This window comes from Hakea prostrata, chromosome 10 (genome assembly GCF_041222555.1).
Source record: "Hakea prostrata isolate BN-2017 chromosome 10, UWA_Hpros_2, whole genome shotgun sequence".
NCBI lineage: Eukaryota > Viridiplantae > Streptophyta > Magnoliopsida > Proteales > Proteaceae > Hakea > Hakea prostrata.
In genome coordinates, this window is record NC_142609.1 from 18591855 (window position 1) to 18614367 (window position 22513).

At 40.4% G+C, this 22513-nt stretch overlaps 2 pseudogenes; both read left to right on the forward strand.

The window, feature by feature from the left end:
- Window positions 1-392: 392 nt before the first annotated feature.
- LOC149002226 (putative esterase KAI2) lies at window positions 393-5287 on the forward strand (annotated as a pseudogene).
- Window positions 5288-16585: 11298 nt separating this feature from the next.
- Window positions 16586-18695, forward strand: LOC149002227 (pentatricopeptide repeat-containing protein At4g21065 pseudogene; annotated as a pseudogene).
- Window positions 18696-22513: the final 3818 nt, after the last annotated feature.

Here is a 22513-nt window from a genome sequence, read left to right on the forward strand (position 1 = left end):
GAACAAATTAGTGTTATCAAGGCTTCCAGGTGGGAGTAGGTGATTTTGAGACTATATGGGATGCTTAGGTGCTTCCTGAGTGAAAATCTAGTTGCCAACTGGGGGAAAATATGGATATCCGTCCAGCTGTTCAAAATAAGGAACAAAATCTGTTTGACAACTTGGAATTCCCCCCTTGCTGTGCAAAATAGAGGAACTGAATCTGTGAATTCACATGTTTAATTTGAGGGATGTCATTTGATTCCTCAATTGATTTTCAAGTCATCTGGTCCAACAAGCTGAGTTCATTACCTCTGGTCCAACAAGCTCCTCTCTCTCTCTCTCTCTTCATTTATATGCCCATAGGTTTGTGATGTAGTGGTTTCAAGTGGAGAAACTCAAACTAAAACAGGATGAAAAAGCCACGATCTGTCTCAAGAGACAGGTAAGAAACCCTAGTTTCTATTTTTTTTCAACTAGGATATTCTAGTTCATGTGCATGTAAACGAGTATGGATGAACTGAAGTGGTATTTGTGGCTTTGATATTCTAATCTTATGTTAGAAAACTAAATACAATAAACCAGAATATATAAAAATGATAGTGGTATGTGCTTTCTCACTGAAACGCTCTAAAAGAATCCCCAAATTTTGCAATTTTAGTGAACTGGAAAGAAACAGAGTCCACAGCAGCTTCTTTGCTACTCATTAGAAACCCAACAAAAATCATTAAAAGAAACCATTAAGTATCTCGATGGCTGTATATGTTTCTAGTTATGTTATCAGTCAACCAGAAATGAAAGGAAATTAGGGAATCAAGAGGATGTAATGAACAACAAACAAGAGGAAGAAAAATTGATTTATTTATTTGATTTTCATGTTGATTAACCTTGTATTAGATTGAATTGTTTCATGGTAATAGTTTTCTTTCATTTGGTTGATTCAAACTTTGCTACTTATTGCAGGTTGTTACCAAACGTGAGTGAGTTCTTTGCTCCATCTTCGAGTTCAGGGTCTACAGGTAGGAGATTAAACATCTTTAGCAAATTTATGTTTGGTTTAACTAATAGTTAATATGTGTATCTCACTAGAATTGAATATTTTCAGGTGGCAAGAAATCTAGAAGAGAGCCGGGCTCGAGGGAAGGCGATTGAAGAACTCGTAGGCAAAATTGATGTACAAATTGATGATTATGATCAACCTTGCAGTGAAACAGCTGCAAAGTTAATGACTTAGGTTGGAGTTAAAGCAAGGGATGCACACCTACTTCCTTTATCCTATTTTGATTGGAGGAAAATCCCACAACCTCTGAAAGATGATGGGGTGAATAAGATATATGTAAGATATATTTTTCCCGTATCATATTTCTTACCTATATTTAGATGTTTGTATTCATATATTGCCTAGAGCTAGATTAACTGTTTCCATATTATATTTGTAGGAAAAATTCAATCTCCCTGATAGTTTAAGGAGATTGGTGGAAATTAAGCTCAATGAAAGATGGAAGGATTTTAAGTATGAGCTTAAGGTAAATTCAATCTCCCTGATTTTAAGTATTTAGCTTCATTTTTGAATCCACCATTTGGATTGGACGTGTAAGAGCTTAGTGCTTGAGAATTCAAAGCTTATTTCTGAGTTTAGTTATGTTAGTTTTAGTTTCATTTCTAGATCTTGTAATTAGTTTGCAGAATTCTTGGCAAGGCATGTCGTAATGCAATTCTGCTAGCCATCGTAGTGAATATCAAGAAGCCCATCATCTTCTTTGATTGCCTTGCACTCATAAAACGTCTCAATGTAGCTGAAAACCATTTAGGTTGGTGGTTGGGCCACTGAAACTAAGGGTGTCAATTCGGTACGGTATTGAATTTGAAACAACCATAACCGTACCGTACCATATTTATACGGTACGGTATGAAACCGGTATAAAATCGGTATGGAAAAACAGCACGGTTCGGTATACGATACGGTTTTATTACGGTATTGTATGGGAACAAGTGAGAAAAATCAAACCTAAACAGAAAACTAACAGTAAATTACTTAAAATTCAAATATCTCAACCCAATCACGTGAGGATGAATTGTCATTGAATTAATACAACCACCATTCTAAACATCTTGCCAATGATGTTATAATGCATTATGGAATGGCCAATGACTCGGTCACTTAAAGGAAAAAAACTCAAAGAACCTTCAAAATATATGAAACAAAAACCACAAAGTCCTTTATACTAGGATTGCTTGGGATGCCAATCTTTACTTGGGAAGCACCTAGGAAGCTTCAGCAATTTTAGATAGACTTAAAGAGTTTAGTGGTACTGGTAGAAACAAGGATCACTACCAGGAATAAAGAACCTGAAAACCTATTTATAAAAATGAAGCATGTTATCAAATGCCTACCTGCAGATAAGAATGGCCATCAAACAAGCCATCAGTACAAGAACAAGATGTGGAAGCCCAACCTCCCTGATTGGGGTCATAAGCTTGTCTAGCTGGATCAAAGCCATTATTAACTTGATAATCCACTGGGTCTTCTTGTATGTTTATATCTACACCGTGCTTGAATTTCTTTTCATTAAGCAGATTGAGGCTGTAAGGTGGGTATGAACTATGAAGTGAAGTGTGAGATGAGTTTAGGGTTTAAACTTTAAAGGGTCAATAACTTTATGGTATACGGTATAAAATACGGTACGGTAATCGGTTTAACGATACGGTAAACGGTATTTACCGACGGTATGATACCTTATACCGTAACCGTACCGTACCGAATTACCAAATTCGGTTTCGGTAAAAACCGTAACAAATTTGGAAATGGTTTGGTACGGTACGGTATGGTTTAAACGGTTTGGTACAGTACGGTATGGTTTAAACGGTTTGGTACGGTACGGTTTAACGGTTTTTTAACCAAATTGGCACCCTTAACTAAAACAATTGTTTTATAATAATAATAATAATAATAATAATAATAATAATAATAATAATAATAATATAAAAAAATAATTTAAAAAAAATAAAAGGAGTAATTGGCACAGTAAATAAATTCCGTAAGGAAAGTTATTACTTAAAGTATTTAAGACTATAAGATATTTCCGTAGCGAAAGAATTAAATACATGGTTCCCAACCAAGCTATTTACTAAGGGAATACCGTAGCATATGTCAAAGTATTTGCCACGGTAGCCTGTTTCCATAGCAAAAGGAAATATTACCCACCCTCACCAATTTCCGTCGTAAATGCTTACGACGGCTTCCCAACCGACGGAAACCTGACGGAAAGTTGCCCTCAGGTAAGTTTATTTGCCACAGGATCTGGGCTTTTGCCATGGTAATTTTTTGTGGCAAAAGCCCTTGTTTGTTGTTGTGAGGGTATTGGCAAAAACTATTTCAGAGTTGTTGTGGTTCACCTACATCTTGAGTGATTTACAAATTACACATTTCAGACCATTAGTGGTACATTGTGATAGCCACTCTGCTACTCAAATGGTCGCCAATCTAGTTCTTCATACCCGTGTGAAGCATGAGGATGTTGACTAACACTTTGTAGATGATCTTGTCTTCAACAAGACTTTCAAGGTTCACTATCTACAATTAAAAAGTCAAATTACTGATATATTCACAAAAGGATTACGCTCACCAGTTTTTCAAGTGCATCGATGCAAACTGCTGTAGCTAGTGCCAAGTGCCAATCACTTTGAGGTGGGATGATATAATGAATAAAGCTGTTGAGATTTAAACATTGGGCTTTCAGTTGTTAGACTTTAAATTTGGAAGTTTTTATTTTAGCTATTAGAATTTAATTTTGGAATGTTCTTTGAATTCAAACAACTATTGAATACTGTAACCGTTAGACATTTAGCCATTAAGGATATTACATGGCACTCCTCCGAGCAGTGAACGATCAAGTGAAAGTTGAGTCTTAGATTAAATCGTCACCATAGATTTGCGCATGTGCAAGAAAATGAATTTTTAAGTGGAAGTAGACTTGGTTCACATAGTTTGAAACGAACTGTGATCGGTTCAATTGAAGCTTGGATTCGGTACAAATCAATTTGTGTGGAAATGCAGGGTTCTCACCTCGTCGACGACCACCATGTCATCCTCAATGACAACATGGGCGCCAGCACTACTAACCCGGAGTATTTTGATTTTGATTGATACTCCACCTTAGAAGGCTACAACTTCAACCTTCTCGCCGTCTTAGAGGAGTTGTAGATAGAATCTTGCATCTTAATTGGAGACTCTATTTCCGCCATCATCGGTGCCATAGCTTCCACTACTCACCCCAATCTCTTCTCCAAAATTATCATGATCTCTGCCTCTTTATGTATGAAATTGTAATAGAATCTATTTTAAATTAGTTCTGTTATAGAAATCAAAAGAAAATTCAATTTCTTTTTTGCTGTTATGTTTAGGTTAGGTAGTTGAACGACGTGGAGTAAGGAGGTTTCGAAAGAGAAGATCTAGACAAGTTTGTTTGAAGTGATGAAATCCAATTACCAGGTGTGGTGTTCGGAGTTTGCGCCATTGGTAGTGGGAGGAGATATGGAATCTGTTGCAGCTCAATAACTTAGTCGAACATTGTTTAATGAGGCCTGACATAACTTGAAGGGTAGCTCAGACCTTATTCCAGAGCAATACAAGGCAGTTCTTAAGTATGGTGATTGTACCTCGTCATATAGTGTAGAGCATGAAGGACTTGGTGGTGGTTTCTAAGTACTTCCATAAACACCTTAGTGGTTATTCCATCATCAAAGTCTGATGGCCATTTCCCTCAGTTAAGCTCGCCTTCTGAATGCATAACCGGTTGTTCTTTCTGGTGATGTCCTCTCTCTCTTGGTAGTTCAACTTATGGAATACCGAATATAGGCTTCGATTTAAACTGATCATGGTTCGTTTTGAACAGTACGAACCGAGTCTGTTTCCACTTAAAATTTGTTTTCTTGCACATGGGTAAAATCTACGATGACGATTTAATTTAAGACTCAACTTTTCATCTTGATCGTTCGCTGCTCGAAGCACTGCCAAGTAGGCACTGTTGCCAAGCAAAATCCATTAAACTTAATTTGCTTTACCAAAGGGTAAGCAGCTTCGTCCATTTTATGTTTTTGATTCTCTTTTTTAGGTTTCTTCTGGAACTCATTTGGTAGTATTTCTCAGTGGTTTTCCAATTTCCACCAGGTGAGAACTGAAGGTGAATCAACGACTATAGCGAGCTGGGAGGGCTTAAATAGACCACGCCAAAGGAGATTGCCGGAGATTTGGCTAGAGAGCCCTTGTGGTACTGAAGCAAGGGTTGCTTCTGTACTAACTCAATGAGCTTTCTCCCGATAGAGGACACATGAATGAGGGAAATAATAAGCAAGAATTTCAACAAAAGAGAATACATGATGATACAGAGAAAATATAATCGAACCAGATTCGCCCTTGGTTCGACCCTCGACCCCGGTCGGGAAGAAAGGAATCTACTCGCTTCCGAGCGGGCCGAGTTCAAAAGATAGCTTGCTGAGGAAGTAAACTGACTCAATAAACAAGCACGCCAAATCCGCAATAATCGGGGTGGACGAATCGTCAAGGAGACAGTTAACAACACTTGCGGAAGATACTGATTGTTATTATATGGATAACTACCATATAACGTTCATATTATCAAAGGAGTTATCTATTAGCCCAACCATCAATGGATCTATCATTAACGGATCTATTCGTTAATTATCTGACGGCTATTTGAAGAAGGCTCAAATACATCCAACGAAGGAGATCCAAAGGTACACACTATATAAGAAATTACCTGGCCCACAAGGTAGAAAAGGAAGATATATAGAATCTGAATCGTATTCTCAATATTCATTCTTTGCTCTGTGCTCAAGCAGAGCCGTTTATGATCAGTTCATCAACCGACTTAGCCTTTAGAGGTGGACTCCCGACCCCAGCGGTCGAGCCACATCTGACGTTCGTTTTTGCAGGTCACCAACAGCAGATCTAAAGGCTGAGCAAATTTTGGTCGCATCATTTGGTGCCGTCTGGGAAACGATTCAGAAAGCCATGGTTACTAGATCAGTAGCAGCAGCTGCAGCGGCCTAATGAGAAGCTGGCGTTCAACTCCTAGGAGGAAATAATCCAGAAGATATCCCTGAGGGAAGTCGACCTCATGAAGTTCGGGAAGATGGTTGTCAGGGAGGTAATAATCCTCTTGATCCACTCCAGTACCAGCTAGATCAACTGAAGCTGCATCTATTGGAGGTGAATCAGACGCTTCGTACGTTGACCAGGCAAGTGGTGGCACCGCAAGCACCTGATCAATGCAAAGCGGGAACGCATGTACTACAGAGGGAGGAAGTATTGACTTCACTCCCTCCAGGACGTTCTCCACTAAGGGAGCGTAGACTGATAGATGACCAGAATGTTGGTCAGAATTTCCAAGAAGGCGCCACGAGACAAGAAAGAGAACCTAGGAGAATAGGAGAACTCCCTAGAAGAGATGAGTGGTTTGAAGGTCCGCAAGGAAGCACAACTCATTCAACGACAAGGTTGGATGCAGGAGTGCGAACTCACTCACCAACTATCAGGCGCTCGGTTCAGGATAATGATCGTATCATCGGAGATTGATCAGCACATATTGGTCAAGAATTGGCCAATATTAATCAAAGACTCGGACAATTGGCGAGAGGAAGAATAACTGATGATATTTATTCGATTATTCGAAAGACTTCGTTTGCCGAGGCCATAGCCGGATATCAATTTCCTCATAATTTCCGATTGCCAACCTTTTCCACGTTCGATGGTTCGGGAGATCCCATCGCTCACATCAGTTACTACCGACAGACTATGATTGTTGGGGGTAATTCGGATGAAATCCTTTGCAGGGTTTTCGGTTCATCTTTGACCGGAGCAGCACAAAAGTGGTTTTCAAATCTCCCGTTGGGAAGCATTGTAGACTTTGAAGAGTTGGCACGGAAATTCATCGGACGATTCCAAAGTGGAATCTAGATAAAAAAGACCGAGGAGACCTTGTTTACTATCAGACAAGGGAAAAGTGAATCGATTCGGGAAGCTAAAAGCCAAATCCAAGTTCGTTGGAACCGGAGAAACGTAGAAGCGGAAAAGGCCGAATGGTGAGGGTTTGATCAACCTTTGGTGAAGAAGATGAAAGAGGCATCTATTTACCTCATGATGATGTCATAGTCATCAAAGTAAAGATTGTACGCTAAGAGGTACACAGAGTGTTAGTTGACACAGGGTCCACTGCAGACCTTTTATCTTATATAGCTTACCAAAAGCTCAAAGTGGATGAAGATTTAATGGAGCCATCATCCACGCACCTATATGGCTTTGCTGGATCGTCTGCAATAGCTGAAGGATCCGTACAGTTGGATTTATCAATCAGAAGCTTTCCTAAAGAGGCTACTGTTCGGGTAAACTTCTTGGTGGTTTGAGAACTTCTGGCTTACAACATCATTCTTGGAAGGCCATCCCTATCAAAGTTAGGTGCTATAGTTTCAACAAAGCACTTGAAGATAAAATTCCCGACAGAAATGGGAATTGGTCAGGTTTCTTCTGACCAAAGAATTTCTCGACAATGCTATGTAGCATACTCGAAAGATAAGGAGGGCCCGAGGAAGGTAACTGCTTTACCAATAGAAGTACGAGACGATCGGGACGAGGCAGAGATGCAAAGACCCGAGCCGGTCGAGAAGTTGGAACGAATCTAGCTGTATGTTGATAATCAAAAAAGAACTACCTACATCAGATCTAAGCAGCTAGAGGAATTCAAGAAGGAACTGAAGTTTTTTCTTCAGCAAAACAGTGATGTGTTCGCGTGGTCTGCAGATATGCCGGGAATTGATCAGTAGGTTGCAGAGCACAAACTTTGGATAGATCCAAAGGTAAAACCAGTAATTCAAAAGAGGAGAAATTTTTCCATAGAAAAGCACGAGGCCATTAGAGGCGAAGTTGAAAAATTGAAGAACTCTGGGTTTATTGAACCCATCGAATGCCCAATCTGGTTGGCCAACATGGTAATGGTCAAGAAGGAAAATGGAAAGTGGAGAATGTGTAACAGTTACACAGACCTCAACAAGGCTTGCCCAAAAGATTGTTATCCGTTGCCCAGGATAGATCTTTTAATAGATGCCACCACAGGATATGAAACATTAAGTTTCATGGATGCATACTCGGGATACAACCAGATCCTCATGAATAAAGATGATGAAAAGTTTACTGCTTTCATGATTGATCGTGAAAGCTTCTATTACAAAGTCATGCCGTTCCGCCTGAAAAACACAGGGGCTACTTATCAGAGGGCTGTCAACAAAATATTCAAAGACCTGATCGGGAGAAACATGGAAGCGTATGTTGATGATATGCTGGTGAAAAGCACTGCAAGGTCAAAACATATTGAAGATTTAGCAGAGGTATTTTCAGTACTCCGGAGATACCAGATGAAGTTGAACCCGGAAAAGTGTGCCTTCGGTGTATCGTCGGCAAGTTCCTGGGTTTTATGGTATCTCAAAGAGGTATTGAGGCTAATCCGGCCAAAATACAGGCTTTGATAGACATGGAAGCACCCAGGATTGTTCGAGATGTGCAATGTCTAACGGGGAGAGTAGCTGCGTTGAATCGGTTCATTTCACAATCAGGAGAAAAGTGCCTACCTTTTTTCAAGGCACTCAAAGATTTGAGGGGCAGTAAGGAGGTAAAATGGTCAGAAGAGTGTCAAAAGGAGTTCGAGGATCTAAAGGAAACACTAGGAAGACCACTGCTCTTGTCCGGACCAGAGAAGGGAGAAATTTTGCAACTATATTTAGCAACATCTCCCTTGGCAGTAAGTGTGGTACTCGTTCGGGAAAAAGACAAAAAACAGTGGCCAATCTATTATGTCAGCCATGTATTACTCAACGTGGAAACACAATATTCCCTGATTGAAAAGCAGGCTTTGGCTCTAATAATTGCAGCCAGAAAGCTACGGCCATACTTTCAAGCGCATCCAATCGAGGTATTTACTACTTTTCCTCTTAGTAAAGTTCTGCGTAAACCTGATTTGTCTGGAAGAATGGTGGCATGGTAGGTTGAGCTAAGCGAATTCCAAGTAAGCTTTAAGCCTCGAACGACAATCAAGGCCCAAGCATTGGCCGACTTCGTAGTAGAAACTACTGCACCGATATAGGAGATTGTCGAGCCTAGTATTCCGACCATGTGGGAGGTATACGTGGACGGCTCGAGCAATAAACAAGGAGCAGGGGCTGGGATTCTTTTGAAAATACCAGCAAGTTTTATTTTTCAGTATGCGTTAAGGTTCGCATTCAAAGCAAGTAACAATGAAGCGGAGTACGAGGCTCTAATAGTTGGACTTCGCTTGTCAAAAGCATTGGCAATAGCGGAGGTAACTATTTTTAGTGAGTCGCAGCTTATTGTCAATCAAGTATAAGGGGAGTATGGCGTCAAAGAACCCCGACTACAAAAATATCAAGAGATTGTGCAAGCGTTGCAGAAAGAATTTAGGAATCTGAAAGTATGTCAGATCCCAAGAAAAGAGAATATAATGGCAGATGAGCTATCAAGACTAGCTAATGCCAAGGAAAAGAATTTAGACCCTTCGGTCTATATTGAGGAAGTAACATTCCCAAGCAATCAGGAGAAGGAGATATCCTATATTGAAGCTGAATGATGCTGGATAGACTCGATCGTGGAATATCTCAGAGATGATAAGCTACCGGAAGATCCAAAGGAAACAAGATTAATTATGGTACGAGCAACACGATTTATAATGCAGGGTGGAAGGCTGTACCAAAGGTCCTAGGCTGGACCCCTCTTGAGATGCTTGGGTCCCGAAGGATCGAAAATAGCTCTAGCAGAGGTTCATGAAGGAATTTGTGGGGCTCACATGGGCGGTCGAGCTCTGGCCCAAAAAATTTTGAGGCTCAGCTTATATTGCCGAAGCTCCAACAAGCTGCAATGGAATATGTTCGTCAATGTGGCAATTGTCAAATCCATGCTATGGTATCAAAAAGGCCAGCTGAAACCTTGACCTCAATTCTAGACCCCAACCCTTTTGCGATGTGGGGAATTGATATCATGGGAAAATTCACCAAGGCAGCCGGCGGAAGAGAATATCTAATAATAGCAATTGATTACTTCACCAAATAGGTAGAAGCTAGTGCTCTGGCGACCATCACTGAAAGAAAGGTGGAGAAGTTCGTGTTAGAGTCCATCATATATCGGTTCGGGATGCCAAAAATTCTCGTAACTGATCATGGCACACAATTCGACAATCCACAATTTGAACAATTTTGCAATACGTATTTGATCGAGCATCGTATGTCATCAGTAGCATGTCCCCAAAGTAACGGCCAAGTGGAGGTTACTAACCGAACACTACTTGATGGGATAAAAAAGAGACTCGAAGCTGATAAAGCTTTATGGGTCTAAGAATTGCACAACGTTCTGTGGGCCTATCGAACTACGGTCGAACTCCTATAGCAGAAACTCCTTTTAAATAGGCATACGGGTTTGAAGCATTGGCACCGGTCGAAGTAATGGCTGGAACAATGCGGGAAAGAGAATTCGAGGAAAAAGCAAACAAACAAAGACTGCTAGATAGCCTTGAATTATTAGATGAAGTTTGTGCAAGAGCAATAGCACGAACTTAGCATTATCAAAGAAGGATAGCGTCACATTACAATTCCCGAGTAAAGAGTCGTCGATACCGAGTGGGAGACTTGGTATTAAGGAATACCTTGGCTTCAGACCCACGCCACCAGAGGAAATTGGACCCTTTATGGGAAGGCCCATATATGGTAACTAAACCGGTTGGTTCAGGAGCATATAAGCTGAAGAACATGACAACAAACAAAGAGCTAGATCGTTCGTGGAATGCTAGACACCTGAAGAAATATTATCCTTGAGAAGATTATCATTTTCATTCATGATGTAACAGCATTCAACTCAATCAATACAATTCTCAGTTTTCAACACACTATCTTGTGATTGGGGGCAACACACAATACTCATATCAGATCCAGCGACAAAATCACAAGGCATCGGTTTAAAACCCGTGTGGGACCTTCTACAAGGCATCGGTTTAAAACCCGTGTGGGACCTTCTACAAGGCATCGGTTTAAAATCCGAGTGAGACCTTCTCAAACTTATTGAATTTCTACGGAAATCCTTAAGTCAAGGCATCGGTTTTAAACCCGTGTGGGACCTTCTACAAGGCATCGGTTTAAAATCCGAGTGAGACCTTCTCAAACTTATTGAATTTCTACTGAAATCCTTAAGTCAAGGCATTGTTCTAAAACAACTAAGACTTATTACAGCAGAGACTCCAGTGACTGACAAAGTTCAAAGATAAAGTCAATTCTTTATTCCTCAAACGACCAGAAGGGGTCAACCTTTACATCAAACATACATATGAGATAACAAGTGTTGAGATACAATCCTTGTTCGGTCAAGAAGGGAAATCATCATCAGTGATTGTGCGGTGGGGATACAAACACTTTGGGATGACAATTTGCACGGTGGGGAGCCGTGTTGAAATAAGGTTTTCTCCTTAGTATTGATTCCCATACCTCGTTCTCATCGTCCCGATATGCCTGCAAGTTATAAGCGTTCAACAAGTCAACAAAAGGCTTACTCTGCAAGTATTTGAAGTTGCAAGCCCTGCGAACATCAGTTGGAAGGGACTCGGGTAGAAGGGTAACTGTCACATCCCACCCAAAATCCACCAAGGGGGGTACTCTATCTTGATTACCCGGGGAGTGAATCATGGTCCCGCCAATCAAGTTTAGGAACAATCATAGTCACTTAGCACAATAATATAATCAAAAGCAAGAACAATTCTTTGTATTCAAATAATTTAATAATAAGATTCAATAAAGGATCTCAGAAGGATCACAAGAAACATCAAAGTACGGAAATGATACAAATAGGACAAATAGTCAAAGTGTGAAGAGGGGAAAACCCATCCTTTAATAATAGCGGAAGGTAGATCGACTAAAATTAAGGGTTACAACCGGTTCCCAAAATGAGAAGGGAACAAACTAAACTACGGTCTCGACAATTCAAATAAAAAGGTTAAAAAGGGAATGAGGCGATATCCCATCCCTAACACATAAGTAAAAAACTGAACTGCTCCAGACAAGTCCCAATCTCGGACTACTAGTCTTTATCAACTTGTACACCATGACCAGAGGGGTACGAGTCATCAACTTGGTCTTCAGAGTGTTGATTGTCAAAGTCGACAGTAGTAGTACCTGCAATAGAGTCTAACAAAGATGTTGCAAAAAGGAGTGAGTTCAAAAGAACTCAGCAAGGCAGTTATTCCATAAAACATAAGCCATATGATGCAAACCACAACATGATGCACTATGATATGAAACACATGATGCAAGTATGATTCTAACTCTATGAATGCTAGTCTTTAAGGTAGACATGCTTTAAGTCATAGCACCATACTTCTTTAGATAAGTCTTAGTCACTCAATCACCGGGGGGAATTGGGTCCTGCATCCCTCTCGGACAAATCCATGGTTGGGGTTTCGGTCACCGCTCTCTCACATCACCATTTGGTCTAAGTATTGGCGCATGTCATGGTAAAGCCTAGCCCAATGCAAGTCATCTACTTAGTCATATCATGTCAGATCCAGATACGTCCATTCCTCCCATCCTAGGATCCTTTCTGGTATCCTTCACACTAGAGTCATGGATATTACCCACCAGACTCATCAACCCTATTGGTCATCCACAAATAGTTGACGGGAAGCTCTCACGTCCCCTCACGGATATGACCCACCGATCCTTGAGCGCCCGTGAACCCAAGTCTATCCATTTGCAACCCTACCAATAAATGGCTCCCACAATGTGATTCATGACCTCTCACGGATCATCTCACCGGTCTTGAGTGCCCACAAATCCCCACTACTACCACGGGTCTCAATGCCCTTCCGATTCGGGTCTGATACGACAGGGACATCCTAGCCAAACAACTAGACAATCCTACGTATGTCATCCAATAACTCGGGAAAGTGTCGATAGGCATCTTCGGAGAACATCCCATACTATTCCCTCCGATGCCCAAGGACAGAAGAGTCAATAGGACACTCCCCAATCCCAAGTTATACCTAAGCAATCACATACTGAAGTCCATCATATCACATACATTTGATACATCATCATGATAGGAGTTAAATCATAACATCGAAGTGATCCATCATATATACAAGTAGCAAAGATAATAAATCATTATAACAAGAGTATATGAAATCACAATACTACTATTCTAAAACATGTGTAGCAATCCTATGATATTCGAAAGTAATTAAGAGGCTATGTTCACTAAGTTATGAGCATCAAGACATAAGCACATAGCCTATGTATTTATGGCGATAACCATCCTTACCTTAAGTCGCGATGATGATAATCCAACAATCTCAAAAGAATGATCCAAAGATGGTAATAAGACCTTAGACAAACATAAATGAAAGGTTAGAAAAGAAATCGGGAAAATTGGAGGTCAAATGGGTCAAAACGGAGCAAGGTTGCTATCAGTAGCATGTTTGGTCGATGCACTTTGGTTGATGGCATCGACCAAAGACCATCGACCAAAAGTGGTTTTGGGGAGCAAGTTGGATTTTGGTGATTTGGTCCGAAATTGGTCTTCTGGGGCTCGGATCGATCCAAAACTTAAAGGGATGATTAATAACAATGTAAGAACACTACCTAGCAAGTATTATCACAATCCAATGGTCCAAATGAAAACCCCCAAATTGAGGTCCTATGTTCTAAAGACAAGAATCCTAGCATTCATGAGAAATCGATGTAATTGAAAGGGAAGCTAAAGAATTAGTTGGGGAATGTGTTAGGAACAAGATTACAATCATTTGCAAGCCAGAGATTTGACTAATCATACTCCACATTTCAGTCTAATATAAGAAATCAAGTTGCTAAGCAAGGAATCATGGTAATGCATATGTAAGGATCAAGATGCAAGTGAGGCATAACAAGAATGAAAGAAAATCAATGTAAATGGGAAGAGACATTTCATGGCAAGGTGTTTGCAAGGTTGCAGCACCTTGGCCATGGTCTCATCAATAAAAAGAAGAAGAGAAGTGAGTAGGATAGAGAGCAAGAGAGAGAATCATACCTTAGAAGATGATAGTTGGAGAAGAGAGACAATGATTGCAACGATTGGGGGCAAGAATCCTTCACAAATACCAAGAGAGTGTCTTGGGAAGCTCCACTCTCGTTCTCAGTGGTCTAAATGAGTGTAATATGGCTCAAAACACGAGGCTAGCTTAAATAGGTGAGAGAATATTCCAACAGCATCTTTTACTCAAATCTGGGCAACTTTGGTCGATGCTCTTTAGTTGATGGCATCGACCAAAGAGGATCGACCTAAACAGGTTTCAGCAGAAAATCCAGAAATAGTTCAGCAACTTCAGACAGAGATTCGGAAGGCTATACGGCGTCAAATTGAGTGAGGTTTTCTCCTACAAGTCCATCAAGAAGTCTAGTTTTGGGAAATACCTTCGGATTGAGCACGGGAGTTCATTTGGTACTTCAAATAATTCACCCCTCTTCGGTGCGTAGATTTTCACTAAACACCGACAATGTACCCAAGTAAGGGGTATCATTGTCAATGTCCATGGGTTTCGGGTCAAACACCATCTCTTCCATAAAGAGGGCCCACAAGGACTTCTTCCTTCACTTTGGGACATTGGATCTACTCTAAGGGAAAGGTCGGACATAACCTCCTAAGGCTCTCAAAGATAATAACACTGAAATGAAGGTCTAACATTAAGGTCTAACATCAAACAAGTCTTTCTTTATCTCAAAGCAATTAGGGTGTCCTAGTTAGGTTCGGTCTGGATTTCACAGTAACAACTTGCCTTTGTGGCGTAGATGCAGCTTCAGACCCTTTCGCCCCTGCCGAAAGCTTCTCAACTTCCCGCTCCAACTTTTGAATTCTCTCTCTACCACCTCCCATTACTGTAAAGGTCTGGTTGTAGTTTTTAACAAAAAAGAAATCGGAGACGAAAGTAAAAGATTGAGACAACAAGTAAAAGGTACGAAGGGGGGCAGTAAACTTACTGATTCACCGAAGCAGAAAGGCTTAAAAGCAGGAAGATTGTTAGAGCGCGAAGAAGATGATGAAGTTTCAAAACTCCAGAGAAAGAGAATGAAACATATGAAGACAACGAACCGCTTTTAAGCACTCACACAGATGATCGAGGATGTGTGTGATCGAGATGGATTCAACATCAACGATCGTGATTCAAAGACGTTTCAAAAGTTTGAACTCACGAATCAGAACAGCGTTTGGAAAACTGTAGTTTCAATTTCGTGAGCGATGATGATTTCGGTTGCAGAAGATGCGTGGCGACACCCCGGCAAAAAGTGAAGACATTCACGATACTCGAGAAAAAAGCAATACAGCCGCATTAAATGCGATACGACATTTAATAAGCTTAGGATTATGCAAAGCCCTCTTTCAACAGATAGGTCAAGTTCAAAACCAAGCCCTTGGAATTGCCCGAACGCTTGGTCTGGGGGGCTCGTGATACGGAGAAAATATAATCGAACCAAGTTCACCCTTGGTTCGACCCTCGACCCCGGTCGGCAAGAAATGAATCGACTCGCTTCTGAGCGGGCCGGGTTCAAAAGATAGCTTGCTGAGGAAGTAAACTAACTCAGTAAACAAGCACACCGAATCCGTGATAATTGGGGAGACGAATCGTCAAGGAGACGGTTAACAACACTTGCGGAAGATACTGATCATTTTTATATGGATAACTACCATAACGTTCATATTATCAAAGGAGTTATCTATTAGCCCAACCATCAACGAATCTATCATTAACGGATCTATTCGTTAATGATTTGACGGCTATCCGAAGAAGGCTCAAATACATCCAACGAAGGAGATCCAAAGGTACACACTGTATAAGACATTACCTGCCCACAAGGTAGAAAAGGAGGATATATACAATCTGAATCGTATTCTCAATATTCATTCTTTGCTTTGTGCTCAAGTAGAGCCGTTTATGATCAATTTATCAATTGACTTAGCCTTCGGAGGTGGACTCCCGACCCCAGTGGTCGGGCTACATCTGAAGTTCATTTTTGCAGGTCACCCATAGGAGATCTAAGGGCTGAGCAGATTTTGGATGCATCATATGAAAACAAAGCTAAACTCGATTTGAGTAGCTGGACGGAGTAATTATTATTATTAGAAGTCAAAAAGAGGAGAAGCTGAGAATGCTTCAAGATGGATGAAGTAGCGAAATAGGGGAGAGTGGATTAGAATGGCAATTGAATATGACAGCGACAATTCCTCCGGCAATTGAATATGTCTTCGTCGACTCCGGCCAGTGACTGCAACATTGTGGGAAGAGGGTAGAGAGCAGAGCCCTTGAGGATAAACCGGTTTGATTTTAAAACTGGGTTCATTAAAACATTCCGACGAAGAACGCAATGGTAATCAACCAATGACCTAGATCTTCAATCTACCACGTGGCACTCCCGGGGATTTTAATCCAGAGGATCTGGACTCAGCACGACCACGGTGGACCTTCTTTTATAAACCGTCCCAAGTTATTTTCATTTAAGGTGAAACAGAGCAGCCAACTAACTTTTGAGATCAAAAAAAGCGAATGAAGAAGAACAGCTATGAGCCTATGACTCATGAGATCACATGAACAGTCTGTACAAGCTCCACACTCGCCTCATAAAAACCGGCCTTCATGAAGACCCTGTCTCTCTCCGTCACCTTCTCGTCTCCTGCATTCCATTCGTTCCGGAGAGCTTAGCTTACGCACGCTCTGTCTTTGGCTTCATACCAAACCCCGACACCTTCACATGGAATACCCTCATCAGGGCTCACTCACGAGCTTTTCCCTCGGAAGCCCTCTCCTTCTTCTCTGGAATGCGCAGGAATGGCGTCTCCCCAGATCACTTCACCTTTCCGTTTGTTCTCAAGGCTTGTGCTCACCTACAGAGAGGCCAAGAACTTCATGCTCTTATTTTAAAGCTGGGTCTTTATTCAGATATTTTCGTGACTAACGCTTTGATTCATATGTTCGGTTGTTGTGGGTTGGTCGATATTGCTTTGAAGGTGTTCGATGAGATTCCCAGAAGAGACTTGGTTTCTTGGTCTTCGCTGATCGCTTGTTTTGCGACCAATGGTTTTGGACTCGAGGCTTTAGCTGTTTTTCGAGAAATGCAGGTTACCACGAGCATAACACCTGATGAGGTTACGATGGTTACTCTGATATCCACGGTCTCCAGTTTAGGGTCCTTGGAATTGGGTAGATGGCTTTATGTTTTTATCTACAGAAATGGGTTTGATCTTTCTGTTCCGTTGGGTACCTCTTTAATAGACATGTTCTCAAGATGTGGATCCATTGAGGAGGCACGGTCAGTGTTTGATAAAATGCCGAGAAGAAATGTTTACACATGGACTGCGTTGATTAATGGGCTTGCTGTTCATGGACAGAGTAGAGAAGCTGTGAGAATGTTCTATGAAATGAAGAGGTCAGGGTTACAACCAGATTGTGTCACATTTATTGGAGTTTTATTAGCTTGTAGTCATGGGGGCCTTGTAGAGCTTGGTTGGCAAATTTTTTCTAGCATTAAAAAGGAATATGATATAGAGCCAATGCTCGAGCACTATGGTTGTATGGTTGACCTACTTGGCCGTGCCGGTATGCTGACTGAGGCTTATGATTTCCTTGAGAAAATGCCAATCAGGCCAAATTCCGTTCTATGGAGGACTCTGCTTGGAGCTTGTGCTTATCATGGTAATCTGGAGTTAGCAAAGCGAGTAAAGGATCAGATCTCTGTGTTTGATCCTGATAATGATGGTGACTATGTGCTTCTATCAAATGTCTATGGTGTTTCTGGTCAATGGGCAGAAAAGGCAGGGGTAAGGAACTTAATGAAGGTGCGAACGATCAAAAAGGAAGCTGGCTGTAGTTTGATTGAGGTTGATCAGATGATTCATGAGTTTGTTGCAGGGGATGATTTGCACTCCCAATCTAAAGAGATAAGAGAATTCTTAGTTTCAATCATAGAAAAGTTGAGGGTCATGGGTTATGTTCCTGACACATCTAATGTTTTATTTGACATTGAAGAAGAGGAGAAAGAACACAATCTTAATTTTCATAGTGAGAAACTAGCTGTAGCTTTCGGGCTCCTTAATGCTAGTGGTAAGACAATAAAGGTCATGAAGAATCTTAGGATTTGTCAAGATTGTCATTCTTTCATGAAGCTTGTCTCAAATGTTTACGACAGAGATATAATCATCAGGGACCGAAACCGCTTCCACCATTTCAGCAAGGGAATTTGCTCTTGTAAGGATTACTGGTGACTTCTGCCTGACATCTGTCTCTTACCTTCTCCTCTCTTATTTTTGTGGTTTTGATGTGCTGACTCCTGTTAGATCTAGTAATAACTCTAGACCCATTACTTTCCAGTTGTACTCTCTGCTTAATTGTTTTTTCCCCATGCATAATGGTTTACATTTGTGGTTAAATTTTTGGCAATAACACTGTCTTATTCTATGAGAAGTCACTGAATTGCATAATTTGTACCAATCATGGATTTAACATGATTCGAGAGAAATCCTCTGTTTTTTTCTTTTTCATTGTGTCTGCGATGTTGTAACATTTGAGCTTATTTCTTCCATACAAATGGTACTTTTTTATCTGATGCAATACTGCTCCCAAACCTGACTGGAGAATGTGACTGAAAAACAGCTTCAAATATTGGTTTTAAGTCTTGTAGGACAGTTAGGATCTTATTGGATTGGATACATCAATCTCCATGCAAATACTTACATCCTTGGGATAGGTACCTTGTGATCTTCTATTTTATTGGGTAATCAGATATAGCTACTTAGGACTTAGTTTCCTAATTGTTTTGAGTTTCAAATACAGAATATGGTCGTTTTCCAGTTGGGCTTTTATTTTTATATTAGCATGTTAATGCCAATGTGGATAATGGAGAATAAATTGAGTTGACATTGTTTTACTTGAAGTCTCTGCAACTGGCTGTTTCCCCTTCCCATTCTTCTGCTATGATTTTCTTCTTCTCATCCTTATCCTTCCTATTTTGATATCATTCTTAAATGTTGGGTACCTCAGGTATAATTTACCCTAAAAAACCACAAGCTCCCTATCGTTCGAACTCTATTTCTTTGTTCCATTTAAAAACTATGATGCATAGATTTGCTAGACTTCCCATGCCAATGGACATCAACTCGTTCTGAAGTGTTGAAATTGGATATTTCCAAAGTTGCTAGAGTCTAGACATCTAAAATCTGAAGTACTCCAGGTCAATGTAAGGCGTGCACGAAGTCATGATATAGACTCATTTCTTCTTCACCCATCCCTCTCCTCTTTCTCTCATGTAGACCTGATCCATTAGGGTTGATCGTCAATATTCAAGACCCATCTCTCACATACATAATAGAGACATATACATTTATTACCCAAAGACATTCATACAACTGGATCAACACCCCTTAAAAATTTGGTAGAAATGGTACTTTTTTTTCTCTTCTTTCCAGTTCTTACAAGCACGAAATAAGCAGAAAAACTTGTGGTTAATCATGTGACACTTGTAAATTTGTAATTGGAAGGAATTAGGGCGTATTGGAGTTGTCATCTGTTGCTGGGTAAAAAATGCGTAATATGTTTGAACCATGATAGCGGGAGAGCCAATGAAGCGGCTACTATGGCAATTACAGAGCATGAGTTATGAAAATACTTCTCATGCATTTCAGCCATCCATGTCCTTACGTTGCTCTTGTAGTGCCACTCAATGCCATTTTAACATCTCTACAAATCTCAGCCTCAAGCACCAAGTTAATTGCCAAGTCATTAAAGAGATCAGCAACTAGCTTGCTGGTCACTGCGAATTGCAGTCTGATGTAAATTTTAGTGATTGCTGTGTTCATACTCGAAAGTGTACACGGGGTTGCCCAAGTAATATAGAAGTAAAAAGGATATCGTTCTCACGATAATTAAGTTGAGTCAAATTACGTACTAACTTCAAAAATACATTTAATTGTCTAGTTGATCAAAAGTCAGATTTAACTAAAATTAGCTACTGATTATGCTAAAAAAAGCACGAATGAAAACACTACTCCAATTAGCTAACGAAAATACTGGAGTTTTGATTTTTTCCAAAACTGTCATAAATTATCAATCCCTCCCCTTGATACAATCAATTTATTCTCTACTCTTGTCGACAGGATTTGTAAACTACATCACTCCACCTGTTATGCTTGAGAGCCCTTAACATACCAAATCCCTTCTACTTTTTATGCATACAAGATCAATTCAATGCATTGCATGAAATATAGAATCCCTAAAAAATGTCAAATAAACCGTTAAATCTGTTGTGTTAGATGCAATTTATTATTCTTTAACCCTAAATCTAGCATGTGTGAAATCCCGCAAAACCCTAAGACGAAAATTCATATTGTAGGTCCGAAAACCCGGAGTGCAAGAAGAAGGTAATTGTAAGCCATCCAAATTGATTGTATTAAACTCTGAACCAATGGAAGTAGATGGAGATGATGCCAAATTGGGAGTTCTGTGAAAATATGGAATAAGATCTAACTTGGACCGTTGATGGACTTGGTAGATGGATTAAGAGTATAGTGATAACACAAATAGAAGGTCCCAAAAAATCAGGTAAGACCCTTCTATAACATAGAAAATGACCCAAGAATGAGCTAGGGCTTTCGAAGCATCAATACCACTCTTGGAGCAAAAGTACCAGGGGTGGGTTGCTTGCCTTGGTCGCCTCAGGTGACCCACCCAGCATTCGGGAGAAAATGGTACTTTTGGAAATTGATGTTTTGAAGCCCTATTTGAATGATCTTTTCGTTCAAACATGTCATTATGTTCTGAACTTACTCTTTGACCTAATTTTCAAAGATTGCAAATTGATAGCATTGGTGTTCACTTATACATGACCATAGTTACATTCTTGTTTGTTACGGAACTTGAGTGTATGATTATATATTGTTCTTTTAGGGGTTCATGAGTCCAACGGCAAACAAGGGATAAAAGAGTTGGTGGGAAGGATCCAAACGGGTTGGGGCAAGTGTTGGCCTCACGTGGAGGGCCGTGTGTCCGGGTTTCCGTCTGCGGTGCGTCTGTAACCAAACAGGCCCTAGGGTTTAAACATGATTACTTTGACTATAAAAAGTCAGAATATAGATGATTAATAATGTTATGCATGTATGATAAATATGCGACTATTTGGATTTGGAATGATCTGTGACTTGAGAATGTGATTGGAACCATAAGTGATGCGAATGTAGGTTGTGATTGTGAATTGCGGAATACCATTATGGTGTTTCTGTCTTGGGACATTAGTGGAAGTGGTATGGGACACAATCCTATGATGCCCCTTGATGCTTTTCATGATCATTGGATGTCATAACTAGGAAGTCTAGTTGTGTTTGGTTAGAAACCCCATCATTTCACACCCTATCGGCATGGGTATTGATGTCGAGTGACCTGTGGCAGCACTGTGGGGTGTGGGTGCTTAAGACCGGTAGCCAACCCGCGAGATGACACAACCACATTGTGGAGGCCATTCATTGGTAGGGTTATATATAAATATATAATAGGCTTGGGCTCATGGGCGCTCAAGACCAGTAGCCAACCCGTGAGAGGACATAAGAGCTTCTCGTCCATTATATATGGATGACCAATAGGGTTAAGAGTTAGCATAGTCCGAGTTGGTTGGTGCCATAGGATACAATGACTCTAGTAGGGAAGGATACCTAACTAAGATTGTGAGAAGCATGAGGGGAAGTATTTGAACTTAGGTTGATGTGACTACATAGTTGACTTGCACTAGGCTAGGTATAACTCTGACACGTGCCAATAGTTATACCAATGGTGGTGAGAGAGTTGTGACTTAAACTCCAACCATGGTGATAGCTTGAGAGGAATGTCTTGACCCCTTACCCGGGATCTCAAGACCGATAACTAACTTGTCAGAGATCAGAGTGACGATACCATCACCAGAGGAGGCTGGTGTTCTATCTTAATATGTGGTTGCCTTTAGATAATAGCATCTGTTAGAGTATAGTTGCATTATTGCATTTTATCTCATATCATATTGCATCATGTAATGTATTGATTTGGATTGTAATTGGTTATTTGTAGGTGAACTAGTCGCTGAATTCTTTTGAACTCAACCCTCAAGGACAATGTTGTTTTAGACTTTGCTGCAGATACAGATGTTACCGAAATCCAAGAATACGAGACATCGACAATCGGATCTATACGGTGTACAAGGTTTTAGCGACTATGACATTCACGGTGAAGAATGTTTGTGTCTTGACTGCACATACCAAAATTAGCTCAACTCATGAGCTGATCTATACCGTTAGCGATACAAAGATTTTTTAATTTATAATTATATTGTACTTAAGGATACGTACCTATCGTGACACTTAGGATAATTTTAATATTTCCTTATTCTTTTCAGTTGTATACTTTAAATTTTGATATTACTTCCGCAC